The sequence below is a fragment of the Zalophus californianus genome, chromosome 15 (assembly GCF_009762305.2).
Source record: "Zalophus californianus isolate mZalCal1 chromosome 15, mZalCal1.pri.v2, whole genome shotgun sequence".
NCBI lineage: Eukaryota > Metazoa > Chordata > Mammalia > Carnivora > Otariidae > Zalophus > Zalophus californianus.
In genome coordinates this window covers 37,682,762-37,697,879 of record NC_045609.1, presented here as the reverse complement: position 1 = coordinate 37,697,879, position 15,118 = coordinate 37,682,762, and the positions used below count along the sequence as shown (strand labels likewise).

Here is a 15,118-nt window from a genome sequence, read left to right as displayed (position 1 = left end):
GAAACCTATAGCGTAGAATCTTCCCTGCCTCTTCCTAGTTCTGGTAGTGGCCATCCATCCTGGACATTCCTTGGCTTGCGGCTGCATCACATCAGTTTCTGCCTCTGCTGTCTCTTGACCTTCTTCCTGTGTCTCTGTCCTCACATGGCGTTCTCCTCCCTGGGTCTCTTTCTTCTCCTCCTGTAAGGATACAAGTGATACTGGATTACTTGATTGCATCTGCAAGGACCCTATTTCCAAATAAAGTTACATTCACAGGCACTGGGGGTTAGGAGGACTTAAACATATTTTTTGGGGGGACAAATGCAACATTACAGGTGCTTTGTCCTGAGGCTGGGAAGATGGCTCAGGGTTTCTTGTTGCCAGTGTCAAGAAGTGGACAGGTTGGGGTGTTCTTGGGAATTGGGTCCTTGGAAGGAGGAGGAAACATCAGGTGGGAGGACTTATACCTTGAAGGTCCTTCCCCCCCACCCAGATCAGTGTTTTTCAAAGTGGGGACCCCAGACTGGCAGCATCAGCATCAGCTGAAAACTTGTGAGAAATATAAATTCTTATGCCCCAGTCCAGACTTCCTAAAGCAGAAACTTTGGGGTAGGGCCCTGCAATCTCTCTTTTAATAGGTCTTCCAGGAGATTCCGATGCACAGTGAAGTCTGAGGACTGTTTTTGTAAGTTCTTGCCTTTTGTTCTCACTGTCATACTTTCTAATGGGGTTGCCCATGGATATTGGTAGGTTTGGGTTACAGTAGAAAGTTCTTTGGTCAAATGAGTTTGGGAAGTACTGTATTGGTCTAAGTCAAACAAGTTCCTTGACTAGTTCTGAGCTTTTGATATGCTTTATGCACTAAACATGGAAAATTTCCAGGAAGGGGAACAGTAACACTGACAGATTTCATTGGTAAAAGAATCATCCTTTCTGTGTGGAGTTTCCCATTGAACTGGCGTTCTGCAGAGTATACACTGGGAAGCACTGCTCTCATCCACATATCAAGGCATTTAACAAATTTTTATGAATCACCTTCTAGGAATCAGGCCCTATGCTGGGGGAATACATCCGTGAACAAGACATAGTTTCTCTCTCTCTCCATGGAACTCATAGTTGTGTGCAGGAGCTTGCAAACTACAGGCTGTACGCCAAGTCTGGCCTGCCATCTGTTTCTGTGTGGCCTGTGAGCTAAGAATGGGTTTTGCATTTTTTAAATAGTTGAAAAAAATTTTCAATGAAGGATAAGTTATTTATTTTAAATGTGAAATTATATGAAATTCAAATTTCAATGTCCATAAATAAAATTTTATTGGAACAGAATCTCTCTCCTCTGCTTGCATGTCGTCTATGGCCACTTGTGCTCTATGATGACAGAGTTGGGTAGTTGCCTTAGAGACCGTACCACTTATGGCCCACAAAGCTTAAAATATTTACTGTCTGACCCTTTACAGAAACAGTTGGCCAGCCCCTGGTTTAGTAAAGGAAAGAGGCTCTGAACAAGTATTTGCAGGCACCTTGAGTGTTATGGAGGACCACATAGAGATGGAGTTGGAGGGGGCATTAGGGAAGGCTCTCTGGAGAAAGATCTTGAGGATGAGTAGGAAGTCTGGCATATGAGAGGGTGGAGATGGTTGTTAAAAGAAATAGTACGTGCAAATCCGTGAGTCAGAAAGGAGGACCACTCATTGAAGGAATGGAAGAAAGTCCAGTATGGCTGGAACATCAAGAAGGTGAGGCCAAGACTGGTTCCATATGTGACCAGGTGCCAGGCAAAGGCCAGACTTACAAGAGCATCTCTAAAGGCCATGCTGAGGATTTTGAACTTTACCCTAAGAACGATGGGAACTAATTGAAGATTTGAAGCACGGGCATGATATGAGTGATCTAAAGTTTGTGAGGTCTCTCTGGCTTTAGTGTGGGAATGGATGGAGGACTGGAGCAAGGGTGGGCAGTGCATAGATAATTATGAAGTTTGGCTGTCCATTGGGGGAGACAGAGTGGGTATGGAGAGAAGTGGACTTTGGACGGCTCTCCATGACATCTGTGACACCCCGCCCCCCCAGCCGCCACAGGTTTTGTGCACTGCTTGACAACCTAAAGAACCTGTGTCTTAGGTGCTGGGCCTGCCTGCTCTTAAACCTGTTTATTAATCAACACTGATTGCTTGTTGCACACCTACTGCATATGCATTTGGCAGAGCGCTAGATGTAGAATAAGAATGCATATACACACACATACACACACAGTGTGGAATATAGTCTATTGGGGCACCTATGTGGCTCAGTCGGTTGAGCGTCTGCCTTCAGCTCAGGTCATAATCTCAGGGTCCTGGGATTGAGCCCCGCGTTGGGCTCTGCGCTCAGTGGGGAGTCTGCTTCTCTCTCTTCCTCTCCCTCTGCTCCTCCCTCCACTTGTGCTTGCTCTCTCTCTCTTTCAAACAAATAAATAAATCTTAAAAAAAGAACATATTCTATAGATAATATATTTATATTCTATATTTATAAGAACTAAATACGATCAGGTTTCTGACCTGAAGATTCTTAGCTGGGGGAATGATGGATGTATCCACAGTGCTCAAATGTAATGAGGGCTCATAACCAGAGAAGCAAGTAAGTCTCTCAGGGAACAGGGAGTAAGTGTTGAACAAACACCAGTGGGAGATATTAATTCTAATTAAGAGTTCTGGAGTGGCTTCATGGAAGAGGTGGTTTTTAAACTGCGTCTTGAAGGACGTGTAGGATTTGGGAAGGAGTGGCGAGATAATGAATCTGACATGAGCAAAGTGATGAGTTTGTGATGGTGTGAGGTGTGTGCAGGGAGGGGCTGGGGGAGCAGTGCAGGGTAGTGGAAGGCTCACTCTCTCTGATGGCCCTGCCTTCTTCATCTTATAACCTCCTGAGGCAGGTAGAAACCGTAAAACACACTCCCTTCCCCGTGACCTTGCTTATAGGCATAGCCTTTAACCTGAACCAAGAGCAACTGTTGTATCAACAAGTCCTCTTGGGGGGTCTAGCCCATCCCTTCTATGGCTGTGTTGATTGCCTTTGACCTCTGCTTCGACTTCTTCCTTCTGGCTGGTGCCTAGCCCCTGGCTATACCCCAAGACCCATGACTTTCAGTGAAGTTTGCTCTGGTTCTTGGTTCTGTTGTCCAGGGCTGTGACACAGAGTCATTTGTAATCTGAGTCTTCTGTCCTGTGCCAAAAGATATTTAATAAATGTGAGTGATGATGATGGGTCCCTTAAGAGCAGTTTGGCTGATTTATTTTTAAAGTCTTTTCAAAAATAGTGAAATAAAACAAATACACAGAAAAAGTATATAAACATAAAAGTACAAAATAGTGAATAATGATGACAAAATATTTATAACCACCAACTTGGTCAAGAAATAGAATATTGCCCATATCCCCAGAAGGTTCTCTCTGTGTCCCTTCTCCTTGGCCAGCTTCTCACTTTTGATGTGTCAATGCTAAGAAATACTAACAACTATCTCTGTCAGGCTTCTGGTCAGAAAAGCAGCTGTAGCAGGAGAAGAAAAACAGAGACCTGGGATTCAGACAACAATCTGACCTTCCTTCCAGAGCTGCCCACACAAAGGAGGTCCCACCTCCGTGAGTTCTAGGGGCTGGACTGATAGTTGCTATGGAAATGCAGGGTTCGCAGGGTGCTGCTCAGGTGATGACCACAGTCCTCAGACGGCCCCCTGCCCTCATTGTGGTTGTTAGATCTTTACAGTAAGACACTTGTGAGATTCAAAAGAAGTTTCCCCCTTGTGTGATCTTGGTCCCCATGCCCACCTGGATGGCCCTCCTGAGCACAGTAGATGGAGCACTAATGGAGGGAAAGCATGTTTCTTTTCATTTAGGGGGAATTGTGGGTCCTCAGGGGAGAATGTGAAGAACTAACAACAGTTCAGTAGTAATTCATTAGTAAACTTGATATTCAGGTTACAGGCATTTTTGCAAACTGTATTTTCTAACAATTGTCTTGGGCCCCCCTCTGATTACAGTCTGTATTTGTAGAAGGAGGCTAGTCTGAACAGGCAGGAGGGGAAAAAGCAATTTCCATCGGAAGAGAAGGCTAAATGGCTTTGCCCTCTGTTCCAGGAGAAAGGGTTGTGCCTTTTGAGATTTCAGCTGTTGCTTTACCTCCCCCAGAAGCTCCTCACATTTATACTGGGTGCACTGGAACTAGATTTGCAAACTCAGAATACTGGCGGGGGGGAAGGGAAGGATGCTGTCACAGGGAAGGAGCCCCTGTGTATGCAGGTGGATGAACAAGGCCTTTCAGCTTCCTACTGACTTGTTTTCTATATCTAATTTCATCCTGGGGCTGGACCTGCCACTTTTTCAAGTGTGCCCTGCTGACTGAGGTCCGGAGCCGGGGCAAGGGTGTGGGTGCCCCTGGGGGTAGTGAGCCGCCATGTCCAGACACTCGGTGTGCTCTGTCTGGGTGGAAAACCTCCACCGAAGCCAGACTGAATCACACCAGTTTCTAAGACATTCCTCAACCATGTTAGGCAAAAGAGTCCCCCCGCTGACAAGCTGAGGGTAGAAGGAAACCTGATATAATTTTGGAAAAACCTTCTTTGAGAAAGAAGGTTCTCAGAGCTGCTGAGCCTCTCCCCGCCGTCCAGGGTTGGAGGGGTCCCAGGCCACGGGAGGAAGATTGATGGGTCTAGGGGTGCCAAGTAGAGAGCCAAGGCTTTGCAGCGCTGGGTGCTCACCGTTCCCGACTCCCATCAGGGATCCAGAAGGAGAAACAGTCATCTGAACCGGTTAGAAATAGAAGTCCCCTCACTTCTCCCCCGGCTGTTGAATCATTGTTATTACTTCACATTAACAGCCAGTCCAGACTGTCTTATATTTGGCTGCGGTGTTGGAAACCTAGATCCAGACCAGGGTTGTGGGAACTCAGGAGCATAGGAGGCTGAGGTTTCAGAGCCCAGCCTGGCCTCCCTGGGATGGGTGCAGAGTCAGAGCATGGGGAGATGGGCAGCTCTGCAGAGCCCCGGACGTCTGAGCCCGGGCGCCCACACTGGGTGGCCGTTCACATTGCTAGGGCCCCAGTGCATTGTATGCCTGGTGTTCTGGCCATTTTCCTGCCTCCCGAGGTCTCTCTGACTGGCTGGGCCTTGGTTTCCTGAATGGGGGTCACGTTACACCTTGGGAAAGGTAGTAGGACCCCCTCATTTGGACCGCTCTTTTGACCTGAAGCCAAACCTCATCCCATGTTCAGCAAACGGAAGCGGCAGAAAGACCAGTGAGAAGTCTCTAAGTGCACACTAGATTAGGTCCTAAATCGTGGTGGAATTTTTCCTGGAGTGGGACAAATCCTTTTGTAAACCCAAGAACGTTCACATCGTTTTTTTGACTGACCTGTCTGGGGAAGCATGTGCCTCTCCGAAACCTCATGACATCTGATCTTGTTTGGGATTTGGTGTTTGTATCTGGAAATGTAGCTGCGCTGAGGAGCGGCAGTTAGGGAGCCAGGGGAAACCGGCCTGGGTTAGCCAGGATGTCAGTGGTGCCCGGGAAGGGGCTTGCTTTTCCAGTGCCTGCCAAGCAGAGTTCGAATTGACTCGGTCAGTACCTATCTGCTAATCGCTTGCTGTATGTCAGACACCCTGAGCCTTTGACTTCAAGTGGCTTTCAGGCTAAATGGGAGCAATGTGACATGCATGGATAAAAGGACAGCTAAGACCGCTGACCTCTGGGGGCGCCTGGGTGGCTCAGTCGGTTAAGCGTCTGCCTTCGGCTCAGGTCATGATCCCAGGGTCCTGGGATCGAGCCCCGCATCAGGCTCCCTGCTCAGCGGGGAGCCTGCTTCTCCCTCTGCCTCTGCCTGCCTGCCTGCCTACTTGTGCTCTCTCTCTCTCTCTGTCAAATAAATAAATAAAAAAAAAAATCTTAAAAAAAAAAAAAAAAAAGACTGTTGACCTCTGCCTGTCCAGTGAAAAAGGAGAGGAACAGGTAGTAGTGGGGACAGGGAGAGCCGTGGGGGCTGTAGCCAGAGAGAGGACTTACGCTGGCCCCCTGGGATCTGACGGGGAGAGCAATGGAGAAGGTGCCCCAGGAGTGGGAGCAGCTAGCGCAGAGGTTGGTGCTGAGGAGGACCAAGTCCCGTCAGGGAAATCCGGTGGGAAAGCAGGCTCAGGGAACAGCAGGGAAAGCAGCAGACAGGCCTGAAGAGCCGACCTTGAGGGGTTCTGGGCAGCGGGCAGTGGGATCCGGGGAGGATTTTGAGATTCCAGAAAATATGAACAGGGGGAAGACAAGGCAGAACAAAACAAAAACCAGAAGTTGTCCAATAATTCTTTCAGCACGCCGTTAAGCCCCCTCTCTGTGCGAGGCAGATCCCAGGCTTTGAGGATAAGCAGTGAACAAGTCGGGCCACGACCCCGGCTTCCAGGAGCCACGTGTCACGGGGGTTGATGGAGAACGCGCACCCCCGTGCACGAGGCTAGGTACCAGGAAAAGGGCGGCAAGTGAAGGGGATGGAAGTGGTCTGTGTCATTCGGGGCATTGGGCCGTTACTTAGATTGTTCACAAGTTACTCACCTTTTCACGTTGTGTTGCTTCTGTCTGTTGACGTGGCGGGCGATAGTCAACCGCAAGCAGTTCGTCCCACCTGCGGGGTGCTGGAAGTTTCCTTCCCCCTACTTGTCCCTTGAGTGATGGTGTGGGGCCGTGGCTGCAGCAGCACTGCTGCCCGGCACATCGTGTAGGTTCTGGGCACTTCCTACCGTAGGTGGAGTGAGGACTTCAGAAACTGGCCGTGAGGCTGGGGACTCAGGACCCTCAGTATGGCGCCGAGCCCTCAAAGCGGACGCATTCGCCCCTCTCCCACTCCCGTGAGGCGTGCTGGCTGAGCTGTTGGAGCCCTGAAAGAACTTGTCTCCGTCCCTTGGGCCCTACCTTTCCTGGCCCTGAGGGTGTCCCTGATGGGTGTAGCAGACACACCCTAAGCTCCAGGTAGGGGCCTGTGGACATTATGAGCCCCGCCTCTCTGGCCCTTAACATCCCATCTGTAGAATGAGGACTAGGTGAGCAGTTCCTAGACTTTCCATGCGCTAATCAATTACACTTAAAAACACAGAGACTATCACAGGGTTGCCAGCTTTTTATTTTGAGAAGCAGGGACATAAAAAAGAAACCGTCAAATGCCAGCCCTACCATCGTTGTCATTTCATTAAAAGGGCATATTAATACCCAATGAAGGAGTGATGACATAATGTCAAAGAAAAGGACAGTTCTTCCCTGGAGAGGACTGTTGGCCGTCCTTCACCGACATACATCATTACACTGTGCTCTTGCTTTTCATTTCCAAACTCCCTCCTGGAGCAGCACTGCGGGGTGGCCCAACCTGTGGGGTCCTTGGGTCCAGAGGGCCTGTGAGCCAACCTCCCAGGATCCTTTGCTGTGGAGAGTGAGAGCCCACATGGGCCCGATCCTCTTCCTGACCCACAAGGCGGCAATGGGCTCCCTTCCTTCTGCTTCCCCCCCTCTTGACCCTCTACTGTCTCCCTCTCAGTAACTCCTCTGGAAGTGGGGACATTCTAAATGGTGTCGGGCTGCTTTTCCGAAGCCGGGTGAAGGTGGGAGAGAGGAATAGTCCATGACTTCCCTGACTGGATGAACCGGTCCCTCAGACGTGAAAACGCCTTGTCTTTGGGTAGCATTCATTTGTTCCCCACCACGCCCACATCCCTGTTTTGATTCCTGTGCCTTTTCCCCCCACCAACTTGAGTCATAAAAGTTAACTTGGCTGCAACATGGAGATTTCTGCCTCCTTTTATGAAAATGAGGGTTTTGGATTTCCTGTGGGTCTTAGTTATTGCATCTCCAGTCTGTCTTGACTAGAAGCCAGCTTTGGCCTCCGCTTTGGTGAAGTGGACAGAAATGAGGTTTGCTGTTTGGAAAATAAGGATTCCCATCCCGATCGGCACTGTTAGCTGTGGGACCTTGAGCCGGTTGTTTCTAGGGCCCTACGAGTGCTTAGTCTGGTACGCAGCTGGTAATATTACCTGCTGTTTACTGAGCCCTCACCTCCTGCTCTGTGTTTGTCATGATGGCTGACCCTCACGGATACTCTCTGAGGAAGGCATCTGTGAGCCTGTCTCTCCAGCGAGGAAACGGAGGCTAGGGTGGGGTTCTAGGTTGCACAGTGGGTAGGAGGGGAAGCCAGGAGGCCGACTCTGGCTCTCTGACAACAACACCCGTGCCTCCCGTGCTTCTCGTGCCGTCTCTCAGCCACGTGGAGTTCTCTACAGTATGAACAGGCTGCGTTTCCTTGAAAAGGTCCCCCCACCCTTCCGTGACCCTTGGCTCTTCCTTTCCGAAGGGACGGAATCAGACTGCACAAGTTCTCAAGTCCCTTGCAACTTTGACCTCTATGGCCCTGTGACCCTGAGATTCATTTCATTAAAAAAAGATTTTTTTTTTTTTTTTTTTTGAAGGGGTTTGAGCGCTCTCCTTGAAGCAAGAAGGCATGCGAGATGGCCTTCCCGTAAAATGCAAGATTCTTCCTGCAAAGGAAAGGGATGGATCTGGAAGGTCGCTGGGCTGACCGTAGACCTTCAGAGAGCCCCAGGGCCTCAGTTGCCCATTTTCATTTTTTTTTTTTTTTTCAAAGATTTTATTTATTTATTCATGAAAGACAGAGAGAGAGAGAGAGAGAGAGAGAGAGAGAGGCAGAGGGAGAAGCAGGCTCCCAAGGAGCAGGGAGCCCGATGCGGGACTCGATCCCAGGACCCTGGGATCATGACCTGAGCCGAAGGCAGACGCTTAACCATCTGAGCCACCCAGGCGCCCCTCAGTTGCCCATTTTCATAATGGGGATAATAGTGTCTAACGTGCAATCTTGTTCCCAGGATTCACCAACCAAGACATTACATTCAGAAAAGTACATTTGTTATTAATCCTTTTGAACTTTTGGCCCTGGCTCACTTGCCTGGTGTGATTACAAATTTTTCCGCCTCTAAAAAACAAATGTGATTTTTGTCTTCTGAATCAGCCCTTGTGATAGTTTTCTCGTCTAGGTGGTTAATGAGCCATTCTCCCGGGGCAGGTGCAGGCCATGTCTTTGCAGGAGAACGGACCCACTGGGACCCAGCCTGGGTCGCTCTGGCTGAGGGACCAGAGCTAGGGTCTCTGCTAATACAGTTTCAAGTCTCTGAGGCCTGAGTAGTGAACCCTGGACTGTCATGTATGTTCTCATTTTGTACGGTAATTGCAGGAGGAGATTATTAGTTTGCATGTGTGGAGTAGTGGCTGAGATGTATACGTCCGTCCTAAAAGTTGGGGGTTAACTTTCAGGCTTAAGCAGCAAATGTGGCCTTTTGAGAACACATCTCACTATGGGACATTGTGTCTCATGGGTTACTCTGTTCCTGGGTTGGAATTGCCTTCCCTGGGCCATTTCTCCAACTTCCCATCCACACACGGCATGACCAGAGTTAGATGTCTGAACAACAAAATTGTGTTATTTAGAAGCCATGGGGCATAAGATGATTGTTTCAGTAGTAGTAATAAGCAGCATTTTATGAGGAGATCCCATGTCTTCCTTGCACATTTTGCCTATCCCGAGGCAGCAAGGAATAGAAGAAAAACATGGCCTTTAGTCTTAGAATAGACTGGACTTAAATTTCAGTGCTGCCACTTGTAAGATGAGTGATCTTGGAAATTACTCAGCCTCTCGGAGTCTCATGACATTCCTACCTTACAGCCTTACTGTGAGGATTGAATAAGATGGTCTAAAACTGCCCGGCGAGGACATGGTCTGTGGGTGCAGGAGGCAAGGCAGGATTTCCTGAGGGCCAGCCCAGCCTCCTCAGTGCCCCAGGAGACTGGCGAGCAGCTCACGTTCGGTGTTTGCCTGACAGGGGCCGGAAAGGGCCCCCTGCTCGCCCAGCCCTTCACATTCAGGGACACGTGCAAGTGAGGGGCCTGCCATCCAGACCTCAAGGTCGGGCGCTTTGCAAACCAGACAGAGCCTCAGGGAGCGTTTACACAGCCCCTTTGAATTTGAGACAAAGAAACCTGAGGCACAAAGATGCTAAGTGCCTTGTTAAAGGTCACCCAGCCTTTTTCTGCTGTCACCTTTTTTTCCCCACAAAGACCTATGAAGAGCAGTTATTCACACACAGCCCAGGGGGCTCCTAGGAGTGAGAAACCGGACAGTGCACCCGGGAAGCTATAGCTAAAAATGCCTGTGGTGATAAAGTATCTTATGACCGGCGGAGAAACCTAGTAAGCTCGGGTGGTTTCCTGACATCCCAGAGCACTTGGCTTTGTCCGAGCTTCTTTTAAAGCCCTTGTGGCCTGAGTCTATGGGTGCTGTACCCCTTCCCTGGAGGCGGGGCCTGTAGGTTTTGGCAAAGGTGATAGCTGCTGGGTAGGTTCCTCTGGCACCAACGTGGAGCCTCCTGCACGTGTGGGGTCCCGGGTTGGGGGAGGCGGATGGGGAGGCCGTGGGGTGCAGGGGAGGCTCTGACCTGCAAGGGAGGGGCCGGATAATTGGAACCTGTCCAGGATAGAAGCCAGTATCGCCAACCGCTTATACCAACTCCAGGTGGGGCCCAGATCCTCAGCTGCCCTTCTTCCCCCACCCCTGAGTGTCAGGGCTACCCCGTCTTCCTTTTCCTCCCTAAGCAGAGCTCTTGCCATGAAAATCCCAGCTGGTGGTGCCCACATTATGCTTTATTTGCCTGAGCTGCTTTAGGTAATCGGTCTAATCCCTAATATGTAGGATTATCAGTACCTGGGAGAATCCCATGCTGGGCCACATGCCCAGGATGTGAAAGAGGCTGCCATGAAGGGATTTCCTCTTGGCCTGTTTGGAAGGAGTGGGGGTGTCTGGAGGACAATTCCCCAGCGTTTAGGCCTGAGGTGGAGGAAGCAAGACAGTGGCCTGCATGGAGGTACCGGGAGCCCCGTGCGTTTATAGATACTGACGTTCAGGCATTTCTGGGTCTTAGGCAAGACTGTGCCCCCAGAATGTCATAATCATTGCCATGAAACAAAGCATCTTTTCTCTCTCTCTTTTTTTTTTTTTTAAAGATTTTATTTATTTATTTGACACAGAGAGAGAGAGATTGAGAGAGAGCCCAGCAGGGGGACTGGGAAAGGGAGAAGCAGGCTCCCCGCTGAGCAAGGAGCCTGAAGTGGGGCTCGATCCCAGGACCCTGGGGTCATGACCCGAGCCAAAGGGAGACGCTTAACCGACTGAGCCACCCAGGCACCACGAAGTAAAAAGCGTCTTTCAAAACTACAATAGGCCTATGGGTTTTTCCTCTGAATTTCAAACTTTTGTAGCCCCCACAGAAAACACTTCACTCAGACACAGTCTAGCACGGGACCTTACGCAGTGAAAACGGCTCAGTATGCGGGTGCTTGGATTTTCACGGGGGTCTGGCCTCTCCTGCCCTCCCTTGTTGACCCCCTGGGGTGCCTCACAGAATCCATGAGGCTGGGCCCCCAGGAACAGAAAACTATGGGCTTAACCCCCTGCTCCATCTCATTTCTCACATGAGGGCTCTGCTCAGAGAGGCTCGGTGACTGGCCAAGGCCACACAGCGTGTTCCGGGCCAAGTGGGGCTAGAATGCCAGCTTCCTGACTTTCAGCCCCGAGCACTTCAGCCCGCCCCCAGTCCTCGAGGAAGAGAGAAAGACTCCTGCTTTGTGCTCAGCTGAGGGTCGCTGCGTGCGGGACTACTGGGTCAGTTTCAAGGACAAGAGTGTGCAGGAGAGGTGGGGAGCTGCCGTTGGAGACGGGGTGAGGGTTGGGGTCCCAGGCAGTTATCCCCAGAAGGGATAACTCAGTAACAGAATCCTTCAATGCAGACTCTGGGAAATGAGTTTCTGATGGTGAACAGGGAAACGTGAGGGCGGAGTGGGACTCCCTGTGAGACTCAAGGAGAAGACGGACGGGGTTTCCAGCCCTTCCTTCCCCCACAGCCCTGAGGAAACTGAGCATCCAGGAAACATCCTGCGGTGCAAAGCTCTGGGCAGAGGCTGCAGGCGTGGGACTTCCTGGGATGGAGCTTCTCTTGCCCCTGCTGTGCTCCCCACCCAACAGCCCCCAGGGACGGGGCAGGCAGGTCCCTGTCAGAGCCCCACCCTGCAGGTACCTCAGGCCCTGCAGGACTCAGGATCACCTGCATTTCCTCCTCCGGCCACATCTGCGTCGGGCACCTCAGTGCTTAGGAGGAAGGCTTCACGGCTTGTCAGCTTGGCCATGTTCATTTCTGATTCAATGCATTTGCTCCACGAAGGGTGATTTATGGCTCCAAGCTGGTTCTTGGCCGAGAAAGGAACCATGTGTCTCTGTCCTTGATTTAACCACCCTCTCAAGGCACAGGGACCTTGCAGAAGGGTCTCTGTGGTCCACGCGGCACCCTGGAGTGGTGCAGATTGAGTCCTCCTAATGATTATAAACCTTTCATGGGCCCTTTGCAATAGTCCATAATCCTTCCACACACATGATCCCATTTGCTTCTCACGCTCTCCCTGCGAGGATGTCAGGACAGGTGTTAACCTCTTTTTGGTATCAGACAGCTGGGCTGAAATCCTGACTGTGTCTTCCTGGGCCAACTGCTTAGGCCCTCCTCGGCGACGAGTGCGTTCATAGCCTTGCCACAGAGTTACTGCAGTCATGCTCAGCAACGGTAGTCAGCAGCGGTATCATTACTACTGATTCGTAAAACTACCTGTTCTAGATGCTGTGCGTGCCTGGAACTGACTTCCCATTTGCTGCAGCTCTCCTTCTGCCCCCCTGCCTGCCTGCCTGCCTTCCTTCCTTCCTTCCTTCCTTCCTTCCTTCCTTCCTTCCCTCCCTCCCTCCCTCCCTCCCTCCCTCCCTCCCTCCCTCCCTTGCTCCTGTCCCTCACCAAGATGGAGCAGGTGCTTCCGCGGAGCTCACAGCATTGTGCTGTTGAGGACATGGCAGTGAACTAGAGAGAAATGTCGAGTCTTTCCCTCATGGAGCTTACAGACAATAAGAGAGGACCGACGTCGGCAGGCTAGTAGTATCAATGCTCTGAGGAGGAAGAGAGCCAAGGCGCGGGGTGGTGGTGGTGGGGTGTCACTTTCAACAGGGCAGGCAGGGAAGCTCTCAGTAATAAGGTGGCAATGACCTGAGAATGGTGAGGGAAGCAGCTGTGGGGCTCTCTGGGGGCAGGGGGAGTAGCCAGTGCAATTAGCCCGAGATGGGAGTGGTCTGGAACATTCTGGCAGCACAAGGAGGCTGACGCGGCTGGATAGAGTGAGTGAGTGGGAGACTCGTAGGATGGCGGCAGATTGGGTGCGTTGGACTGTGTGAAGGCTGTGACTTGTCCTCCAAGTGGGACGAGGAGCCACAGGAGGGTGTTGGAACAGCACCAACACGATCTGACTTACATTTTTAGGAGTAGTTTTCCTCCCAGATGAGCACTGTTTAAGCCACTTCCCAGATCTGGGATGAGGAGCCAGTGTCCAGAGAACTGAGATGAAATCAAACCCGAGGCAGCCTCGGAGCTTCTGCGGGCAGCCCCAGCAGGGAGCCGTGAGGACATTCTGAATTCCTCCCAGCAGCTGACGCCCCCCCATCCCCTCTGCAGTCGCCCAGCAGGTGTGGTGCCCAAGGTGGCCTTGGCACCAGGCTCAGCCCAACAGGTGTGGGTGTGAGTGTACCCCAGGGTGAGCGAGCCCAGCCAGGCAGGAGCAGGTGCGGTGGCAGCTCACAGGAGGATTGGGCCAGCACAGTGGGCCACCTGGCAGGACTTGGCAATTCCAACATCCTGTTGGGGCTCAGGGAGATAATGGGGGCCCTGCCCTGCAAGATGCAGCTGGGTGGGGATCTGAGAGTTGAACCATGTGTTCTGGGAGGCCTGGCTTTCGGGTCCAGGACTCCTTTCTCCAGAACAGCATTGCTTCCTATCCAAACCAGAAGACAGCAATGCTGCTGTCAACCCGCCCGCCCCCCTCCCATAAGGCAGTTAAGTGCTATGTTTCACCTTATCAGATCACAAGGCAGCACTCATTGCTGTTTATAGAAGAGGCTTTGAGAAATGAACTGACTTCAAGGCCATCCAGAAAAGCTTGACTTGGGTTCGAGTATTGTGATCCTCTGAGTTCTTCCTACCACACCACAGACCTGAAGTTTGCAGTATATTGGGTCCAAAACAGGAAAGATGAGAGACGGAAAGAGGGCCCAGAACTGAGGACTGGGGGTGTGGAGTCCTGGGATTAGAACGGGCTTGCTCTCCAGCCCTGGGCTAGGCCACTCCCATTGCTGGGGAGCGCCAGGCCCTTTGAAGACAAGAAACGTTGCTTCCTGCCATGGCCCCTCCACCCGAAGCCTGGCCCAGTGGTTTCTGCCAGTCCCAGGAACACCCAGACTCCAGCTTGCAGGCTGGTGCAGCAGAGGGATGTGCTTGGGAGTGGCTGGTTCCTTTGGGCTGCATTTGAGGGGATGCATCATCTTGCCCAGGAGGTAGCAAGGATAAGAGCAAGAGGGGCGGCTGGGGGGGGTCACTCCTGCCTGGGCTGGGGGGCACTGGGCATGTGGCTTCCCCTCCAGCCCGCAGTGTTCTTATGTGTATAATGAGGAGGGTTGGCATCCGAAGGGATTACTGAGATCCCTTCTGACGCTTTGGTGTTTGATCTTATGATTCAGGAGAAATCCCTGAGCATCCAACCGATGTGTGCTCTGTGTAGTGAGCACCAGGTGGGCGTGGTCTGGTCAGGCCCTTGGCCACAGATGACAGAGGAGGGCCAATTGGAAGTCACCGAGGGGAATGCTGCTTGAAGGAATAGGGAGAAGGCACAGTAGGGGTGAGGCCGGTGGGAGAGTGCCTGAATGAGCAGGCAGCAGGAGGGGACTGGTCCACTGTGCCCTCAGACCCCTGGACCCGCACCCTCGCCCTGCAGCTCTCCCGCCACCTGCCATCTGGGCACTGACATTAGATGTCCTGTGCTGTCTGCAGGAGGCAGCTGTGGCTTGTTTTACGGAAGACTCTGGTGGGGAGAGAGGGCAGGGCTGGAGGGAAGAGTGGCCTCCGAAGTAAGACTGAGCCCCTTTGTCAAGGGGGTGGCTGTAGCCAGATCTGCATCTTCCAGGACACACCCCCAGGCCCTACCCTGTTTTGTTCTTTC

General features: G+C 51.6%; 1 protein-coding gene across 26 annotated transcripts in view; it reads left to right on the top strand.

Moving 5' to 3' along the window:
- KCNMA1 (potassium calcium-activated channel subfamily M alpha 1) overlaps positions 1-15,118 on the top strand; it is a 746,603-nt gene that overhangs the window by 205,594 nt on the left and 525,891 nt on the right. The window lies entirely within an intron of this gene.